We start from the raw sequence: 9617 nt of genomic DNA on the forward strand, positions 1-9617 counted from the left end.
AATTAGTGAGGATGGGCTCGTGGGTTAATGGCTGGAGTTGAATAGGTTGAATGGTATCAAATCCATCAAACGTGGTGTCCTTGTGTTTGAGGCCGTTCCATTTGCGCCGTTCCAGACATTATTATGAGCCGTCCTCCCCTCAGCAGCCTCCACCGGTCAAAATGCTTCTAAACGCGCTATGGATGTGTTACTGACATGCCTAGTTAAATCAAATCAATGGGATTATGACTGTAAATCGGCCCTAAGCCAAGCAGTACAAACAAAGGGAATGTTTGTTGTCCACTCACTGCTTTGTGTTTCAAAAGGATGGTCATTTCTTTGAGCTTTGAAATGTTATCAGAAGTTCAACTTCGTAGAAGCAAACAGTGAGCAGTGCAGACAGACTGCATTCGGAAAGTATTCAGACCCCTTCCCCTTTTCCACATGTTCTTACGTTACAGCCTTATTTTCCTCCTCAATCTACACACAATACCCCATAATGGACAAAGCAAAAACACGTTTATTCATTTTTGCACATTTATTAAAAAAATATATTTAAAAAATACCTTATTTACATAAGTATTCAGACCCTCTGCTATGAGACTTGAAATTTGGAACCACCAAGACTCTTCCTAGAGCTGGCCGCTCAGCCAAACTGAGCAATCAGGGAAGAAGGGCCTTGGTCAGGGAGGTGACCAAGAACCCAATGGTCACTCTGACAGAGCTCCTCTGTGGAGATGGGAGAACCTTCCAGAAGGACAACCATCTCTGCAGCACTCCACCAACCAGGCCTTTAAGGTAGAGGGGCCAGACGGAAGCACTCCTCACTAAAAAGCACATGACAGCCCGCTTGGAGTTCGACAAAAGGCACCTAAAGGACTCTCAGACCTTTAGAAACATCTAGTCTGATGAAACCAAGATTGAACTCTGACTCTTTGGCCTGAATGCCAAGCGTCACGTCTGGAAGCAACCTGCCACCATCCCTATGGTTGGCCCAGCGCCGCCCGGGTTAGGGCAGGGTAGGATGTCATTGTAAATAATCATTTGTTCTTAACCGACTTAACCGAAAATGTTACAAAAAATATAAATAAATGGTTGTGGTAGCATCATGCTGGGGGATGTTTTTCAATGACAGGGACTGGGAGACTAGTGAGGATCTAGGGAAAGATGAACTGAGCACAGTACAGAGAGATCCTTGATAAAAAACCTGCTCCAGAGCAGTCAGGACCACAGACTGGGGCGAAGCTTCACCTTCCAACAGGACAATGACCATAATCACACAACCAAGACAACGCATGAGTGGCTTCGAGACAAGTCTCTGAATGTCCTTGAGTGGTCCGGCCAAAGCCCGGACTTGAATCCGATGGAACATCTCTGGAGAGACCTGAAAGTAGCTGTGCAGCGATGCTCCGCATCCAACCTGGCAGAGCTTCATAGGATCTGCAGAGAAGAATGGGAGAAAAATCACCTCCAAAGGTGCTTCAACAAAAGTACTGAGTAAAGGGTCTAAATACTTATGTAAATGTGATATTTCAGTTTCATATTTTTTTTATACATTTGGAAACCAATTTTAAAAACGTGTTTTTGCTTTGTCATTATTGGGTATTGTGTGTAGATTGAGGAGGAAAATAAGGCTGTAACGTAAGAACATGTGGAAAAAGGTCAAGGGGTCTGAATACTTTCCGAATGCAGTCTGTCTGCACTGCTCACTGTTTGCTTCTACGAAGTAGAATGAGGGGGGAAAAGATTTAATCCATTTTAGAATGACTAACTAAAAGGTCAAGGGGTCTGAATACTTTCCGAATGCACTGCACACTTGCATTTCATACAGGCCTAATAAGTATGGCAGAGGACATGAGACTGGACAGCAACTATAATTATAACAGTTAGAGACGGGCATGAGTGTTCAAGCACTCAAATGAACTGTCAAAACTCGATCCGATTTCTTTTTTTTATATACTTTAAAACGATTTGGTTTAAATGTTGTCTTGAAGAACACTTACATTTTATTTGGACTCCAGTGTTCTATTTGTGCATGTGCATTTGCGGGACAGAACAAAAAAGAAACCATGCCAAGCATCACACGTTTTTTCTCCCAAAATTCCCTTGTTCCATCTGTGTCTCACTCGCTCAATTGCGTTCTGACCACTCCCTCTACACACATGCCGAGTGTACGCACAAGCTCTGTTAGGCCTATAACAACTAACTATTGGGATACACAAGCTACGTTTATTACCAAATGATGACAGTTGTATCACACATTCAAAATGGCCTGGTTGACTAAAGTAGGGAAATATGTGTTCCAATAATAAACTGCAGTTTTGGAATAATTGCGTCTGGTCTATTTTTATTTTTCGCTTAGGCCAACTTGCCAACTTATCACCACATGCACAAAGTCAAAATTGACTATATCGCCCAAATTCAGGAAGGGAAAGAAAGCTTTTTGTTCTTAATTTAAGGTTAACAGTGTGGTTAAGGGTTAGGTATAAAATCTGATTCTAAGAAGAGAAATTGTATAAATAGGTGGGATGTATGACTTTGTGGCTGTGGTCATTACTGACAACCCTACTTTGCGAACTGCTAGTGCCATTCAGAATTTGTACTCTATATTTTTTTTATTTTACCTTTATTCAACCAGGCAAGTCAGTTAAGAACAAATTCTTATTTTCAATGACGGCCTAGGAACAGCGGGTTAACTGCCTGTTCAGGGGCAGAACGACAGATTTGTACCTTGCCAGCTCGGGGGTTTGAACTTGCAACCTTCCGGTTACTAGTCCAACGCTCTAACCACTAGGCCACCCTAACCTCCCTAAACATACAGGTTCCACACTGAACATATGCAAAAACTTAAGTTTGTCTTCATCAAAGAGTGTATTTAAATCAGAATCATTAAGCTTAGACAGAGTAATTCATCCTCATGCACCGTTCAATGTGGAATTGTTGATCCATTTGAGAAAATTCCAAAGAACAGGCAGAATAAACTACAAATCTGTATATCGAAAATATGACCGATTTTGGCTTGTAACCCTGAAAAAAATGATCTTTCAACTCGCCAAATTGAGCCCGGTTTCAAATTATCACTCCTGGGGAATAACTGTTCCAGGCGCAGGATGCACATCATGTTAAATGAATGTCATGTGCACAAGTACAATGGAATGCCGTCTTGCTCTAAACCAAACAATGCAGTACAACAAAATAATGTAGAACAAAAACTTACGAGAAATAAGAATCATTTTGCACTACTCTGTTCTATTTTATTATATTACATCATGTTTTTTACTATAAAACTGTGATAAGAGCTTGGAAAATAAGTGTCTTGTCTGCTAAATGAACAAAACGAGGCTATGCCATTGCACAGCCGTAGGGTTCTACAAGCAAGTGCCACTGCTGAGGTTACTGCCCTTTTGAAGATTGTGTTAATGATATAATATTTGCATCTTAAATGGCACTTTTTTATTGACTGAATATATGAAATGACATGTTGTGTTTATATTGTTGTTCAGTGTGAAGTGTTGATCCCACCTGTCATGAGCAAAAGTAACAGACAGGTGTGGCATATCAATGAACTGATTAAACTGCATGATCAAGGCCTTCCAAATGGCGCAGTGATCTGAGGCACCTCATCGCAGTGCTAGCTGTGCCACTAGAGATTCTGGATTTAAGTCCAGGCTCTGTCGCGACCGGGAGACCCATGGGGCGGCGCACAATTGGCCCAACGTCGTCCGGATTAGGGGAGGGTTTGGCCGGCAGGGCGAATCCTGTGAATCCTGTGGCGGGCCGAACGCAGTGCACGCTGACATGGTCGCCAGGTGTACGGTGTTTCCTCCGACACATTGGTGTGGCTGGCTTCCGGGTTAAGTGGGCATGTGTCAAGAAGCGGAGGCGGCTCGAGTTGGGTTGTGTTTCGGAGGACGCACAGCTCTCGACCGTCGCCTCTCCCGAGTCTGTATGGGAGTTGCAGTGATGAGACGAGACTAACTACCAATTGGATACCACGAAATTGGGGAGAAAAAGGAGTAATAAAAAATAAATAAACAGCATGATCATTACACAGTTGCACCTTGTTCTGGGGACAATAAAAGGCCACTCTAAAGTGCGCAGTTGTGTCACACAACATAATGCCATAGTTGTCTCAAGTTTTGAGGGAGCGTGCAATTGGCATGCTGACTGCAGGAATGTCCACCAGAGCAGTTGCCAGTGAATTGAATGTACATTTCTCTACTATAAGCCTCCTCCAACAACTTTTTAGAGAATTTGGCAGTAAGTCCAACCAGCCTCACAACTGCAGACCACGTGTATGGTATCGTGTGGGCAAGCGGTTTGCTGATGTCAATGTTGTGAAAACAGTGCCCCATGGTGGCGGTGTGGTTATAGTATGGGCAGGCACAAACTACAGACAATGAACACAATTGCATTGTTTTTAATGGCAATTTGAATGCACGGAAATACAGTGACAAGATCCTGAGGCCCATTGTCAGGCCCATTTAGCAATTAGAATTTGTTATCTGTAATGGTTATGATAAAGTAGCCATTGATGCACACTATTGGCATATACAGTGAACAAAAATATAAAACACAACATGCAACAATTTAAAATACTTCAGATAAATTCATATAAGGAAATCAGTCAATTGAAATAAATTCATTAGGCCCTAATCTATGTATAACACATGACTGGGATTATAGATATGCATCTGTTAGTCACAAATATATTTTTAAAAATGGTAGGGGTGTGAATCATCCAAACCAGTCAGTATCTGATGTGACCACCATTCGCCTCATGCAGCGTGACACATCTCCTTCACGTTAAGTTGTTCAGGCTGTTGATTGTGGCCTGTGGAATGTTGTCCCACTCTTCTTCATTGGCCGTGCGAAGTAGCTGGATATTGGCGTGAACTGGAACACGTCGATCTTGAGCCTCCCAAACATGCTCAGTGGGTGACATGTCTGGTCAGTATGCAGGCCATGGAAGAACTGGGACATTTTCAGCTTCCAGGAATTGTGTACAGATCCTTGCGACATGGGGCAGTGCATTATCATGCTGAAACATAAGGTGATGGCGGCAGCTAAATGGCACGACAATGGGCCCCAGAATCTCATCACAGTATCTCTGTGCATTAAAATTGCCATTGATAAATTGCAACTGTGTTTGTTGTCCGTAGCTTATGCCTGCCCATACCATAACCCCACCATGGGGCACTCTATTCACAACGTTGACATCAGCAAACCGCTCGCCCACATGACGCCATATACACTGTCTGCCATCTGCCCGGGACAGATTCAACCGGGGATCATCTGTGAAGAGCACACTTCTCTAGTGTGCCAGTGGACATCGAAGGTGAGCATTTGCTCCCTGAAGTCAGTTACGATTATGAACTGCAATCTGGTCCAGACCCTGGTGAGGACGACGAGCACGCAGATGAACTTCCCTGAGACAGTTCCCACCGTTTCATCAGCTGTCCGGGTGGCTGGTCTCAGACCATCCCGCAGGTGAAGAAGCCGGATGGGTAGGTCCTAGGCTGGCGTGGTTACACGTGGTCTGGGGATGTGACGCCGGATGGACGTACCGCCAGAGCTCTAAAAAGATGTTGGAGGAGGCTTATAGTAGAGAAATTAACATTCAATTCTCTGGTAACGGCTCTGGTGGACATTCCTGTCGTCAGCATGCCAATTTCACGCTCCCTCAAAACTTGAGACATCTGTGGCATTGTGTTGTGTGACAAAAGCACACATGTTAGAGTGGCCTTATATTGTTTAAATAGCTTCTTGATAGGATTTTGGTGCGTATGGAAAATTTCAGGGATTTTTTTTTATTTCAGCTTATGAAACATGCGACCAACACTTCACACGTTGCGTTTCTATTTTTGCTCAGTATAGATAAATGCGCAACAAAAAAATTATCCAGTGCGGGCCTTTTGTTATAAAAATCTTTTTTTATTTTCATTCGACTACTCTATAAAAAAAATCATGCGAGTACTCAAACAGTAAAAAAAAATATGAAATGGCCATCCCAAGTAGGCTATGCCCCCATTACCCTGTCTCTGAACCAAAGATGTCAAACCCACTCATACTTCTGACAATCTGAACTAAGTAGGAATTACAGTACGTAGAGGAATAACGAGAGCAAAGCAGTCACCATGGCTACATTAAACTATAAGACAAAATAATACAGCCCAATACAGTAATGAGATGAGCTCCATCATTGAAGGCAAAGAAAAGGCCCGAAGCCTACTTAATTGGCAGTTATGGACATACACAGCACTCCAATTTCTGCTGCTTCGGCTATGTCAGGATGTGCTGTGCCTTCTTAACTTTGTCTATTGGACAAGGGAAGGGTCTCGGCCTAAAATTGCCTTTTTACTATCAGCGATTCTAATGGTCCAGTGTTTCAGTCTAAGGCAAAGGGAGAGTAGCTGATCATTAGGCCTTAGACTACATAACTGGATTTAGTTGAAAAATACTCAAACAAATGAGATGGGGAAACCTTTCAAGGATTGGCTAAGTGGAGAACGATTGTTGCGCCGTCTACTTGCAGAATTATGCGGTATGCCCAATGACAAAACAATCTGAAATGTGCCTAATTTTATACAAAATTATGAATTTCACCCAATGACAAAACTTAAGACAAAAAGAGCTGGAAAAGCCTTCATGAGCACCGGAGCCTGAAAATGTATGCCTAAACAAATATAATTATTTAGCCTATAAAACTTTAATGAATCATTTTATTAGCCTATACATAATATATTAACTTCAGCAAAAAGCTATTTTGATCCTTAGATAGGTCTTAATTATTCTTCAATATCATAAATCCATAAAAATGTGGTGAAAAAAAACAAGATTCAACAAGCATATTTTGAAAACTGGTGGCTACATCAGTCTGTCACCAAACAGCAGATGAAGAAAATGGAATCTGATTTATCTATTCAATCTGTCTATCTCAATTCTCTGCCTTTAGGCCTACATAGGCTAAATCTAAGAAAGTATGGTAAGGCTAGCAGATAACAGGCTTTGTTTAAAAAAAATTAAAAAAGGTTTATGATTTATTTTCTCTCATATCAGATTATTCATACACACAACTGAACAGAGCCTTTGTTTACAGCGGAGGCAACACGAACCCGCTGACACACCCTCACGTGTATCAGAGGCAGCACAGCCGCTATCAGCACAAAAGAATGGACAATGAGTGACCAGACAACAATCAATGAAACCTCAAGGATTCCCTGCACAGAGTATTGATTGAGGGGGTTGAAAACTTCACCTCATCCCCCACCATTGCAAAACAGAAACCAACAAAGAAACACCAAGAAATAGAAGATAAGTAAACTAAATAGCCTTCATTTTATACAGGCCTCACAAATAGCAATGAGCAAAGTCAAATAACTAACAAAGAACCGAGTGGCTTACCTTTATGGAAAATGTCAATTTGACTGCACTGAATGGCAATGGCTGTTCTTCAATTACTATCCCTCACCCACACTGACTGAGTATCAACAAGCGCTGCCTAGGCTCCACATCCCTCCCCGACTCTCATGAATAATGGATGAGCAGGCAGAGCCATGCCCCAACCCCATTGTCACTGAATCCATCCTTTCCCAGCTTTAAAAAGCGGATGTCTCAACAATGAAACCCGGTCAAATACTAATGAATTAATGCATATTACCTTCTGATGCACATTTACTGAAAAGGTCAAATAAGTTCTAGGTTCAAATACCACAAGAAGGACAAGGTAAAAACTCTATACCCACAAGGTTTGGGCAGGCATAAGCTACAGACAATGAACAAAATTGCATTTTATCGATGGCAATTTGAATGCATAGAGATACTGTGATGAGATCCTGAGGCCCATTGTCGTGCCATTCATTAGCCGCCATCACCTCATGTTTCAGCATGATAATGCACTGACACATGTCGCAAGGATCTGTACCAAATTCTAGGAAGCTGAAAATGTCCCAGTTCTTCCATGGCCTGCATACTCACCAGATATGTCACCCATTGAGCATGTGTGGGATGCTCTGGATCAACATGTACGACGGCGTGTTCCAGTTCCCGCCAATAACCAGCCTCTTCGCACAGCCATTGAATAAGAGTGGGTCAACATTCCACGGGCCACAATCAACAGCCTGATCAACTGTATGCGAAGGAGATGTGTCGCGCTGCATGAGGCAAATGGTGGTCACACCAGATACGGACTGGTTTTCTGATCCACGAACCTACTTTTTTTCTTAAGGCATCTGTGACCAACAGATGCATATCTGTATTCCCAGTCATGTGAACTCAATACATTAGGGCCTAATGGATTCATTTCAACTGACTGATTTTCTTATATGAACTGTAACTCAGTAAAAATCTTTGAAATTGTTTCATGTTGCGTTTCTATTTTTTGTTCAGTGTAGTTCCAAGATCTCTAAATTTAACCAGTCAGCTCGTTATAGCCGGTCTTCCTGTCATGGGGGATGAAAATGCTGACGATATATTTCCATGGAATGTGTTGGTCACAAGGTCTTTTGTTTGGAAGAGCAAAGGTTCAGACAGCTTAGAAAGGACATGTTTCTGAATGCAACCGCCTAGGTACAGAGTTAATGTTTCGTCATTTTGCACCAAGCCTAAATGGCCCAAAAGTCCATTGGGACAAGGTGCAACATAGCTCTGACGCAACCAAGAGACTTTTGACATTGTGCTGGCATCAAAGCTAGGTGTAACATAAAAATGATGAACCATAGGCTATAATGGGTGACTAACTATGCCGATGACAGACTTCTAAAGATAGCTAGACAACTCTTCAGATGTTTCTAATGTAATGAGCAGGTTACTGTCAGTGGTATAAAGTACTGAGGTAAAAATGCTTTGAAGTACTATTTATATTTGACAACTTTTACTTCACTACATTCCTAAAGAAAATAATGTACTTTTTACTCCATACATTTTCCATGACACCCAGAAGTAGACCATACAGTTTGAATGCTTAGCAGGACAGGAAAATGGTATAACTCACACACTTATCAAGAGAACATCCCTGGTCCTCCCTACTGCCTCTGATCTGGCGGAATCACTAAACACACATGCTTTGTTTGTAAATTATGCCTGACTGTTGGAGTGTACCCTGGCTAAAACAAAACAAGAAAAAGCTGCAGTCTGGTTCGCTTTATGTAAGGAATTTGATTTGTACTTTTACTTTTGATACTTAAGCATATTTGAGCAAGTATATTTAAAACCAAGTACATTTACTCAAGTAGTATTTTACTAGGTGACTTTCACTTGAGTCATTTTCTATTAAGGTATCTTTACATTTACTCAAGTATGGCAGTTGGGTACTTTTTCCACCACTGGTTAGTGTGACAACTTATTGTGCATAAACTGTACAATAAGCTATCACAATGTCGCTAGAGGGGATGCCTCTTTCGAATCCGAATGTGACATTTCTTTTCTCACTCCTACCCAACATTTGGTCTAAATGTTGAATACACTGCATTTGAACTGACTCTACCTGTCCGCTGATTTCGTCCTTATTCGGCTGGAATTATGAGACAAAATATTCACAGGAAAGTCATATTTGACTTCCTAACGTTGGTATCGGTGTGCCTTCTTGCCCCCCCACGGTAAAAAAAAAAAAAAAAAAAAACCTAGCGGTCACACCCGGA

At 41.8% G+C, this 9617-nt stretch overlaps 1 protein-coding gene across 10 annotated transcripts in view; it reads right to left on the bottom strand.

The window, feature by feature from the left end:
- kidins220a (kinase D-interacting substrate 220a) overlaps positions 1–9617 on the bottom strand; it is a 94956-nt gene that overhangs the window by 77547 nt on the left and 7792 nt on the right. The window contains exon 1 of one of the 10 annotated variants that reach the window (XM_046366496.1): positions 9464–9592. The exons of 7 other annotated variants lie outside the window; for them this stretch is intronic. The gene's annotated coding sequence lies outside the window, so the exon portion shown is untranslated. Of the gene's footprint in view, positions 1–7383; positions 7520–8971; positions 8994–9463; positions 9593–9617 lie in introns of those variants that run through there. 2 more of the 10 variants (XM_046366503.1, XM_046366495.1) reach the window with 2 other exon arrangements.

Source organism: Oncorhynchus gorbuscha, linkage group LG10 (genome assembly GCF_021184085.1).
Source record: "Oncorhynchus gorbuscha isolate QuinsamMale2020 ecotype Even-year linkage group LG10, OgorEven_v1.0, whole genome shotgun sequence".
Lineage (NCBI taxonomy): Eukaryota > Metazoa > Chordata > Actinopteri > Salmoniformes > Salmonidae > Oncorhynchus > Oncorhynchus gorbuscha.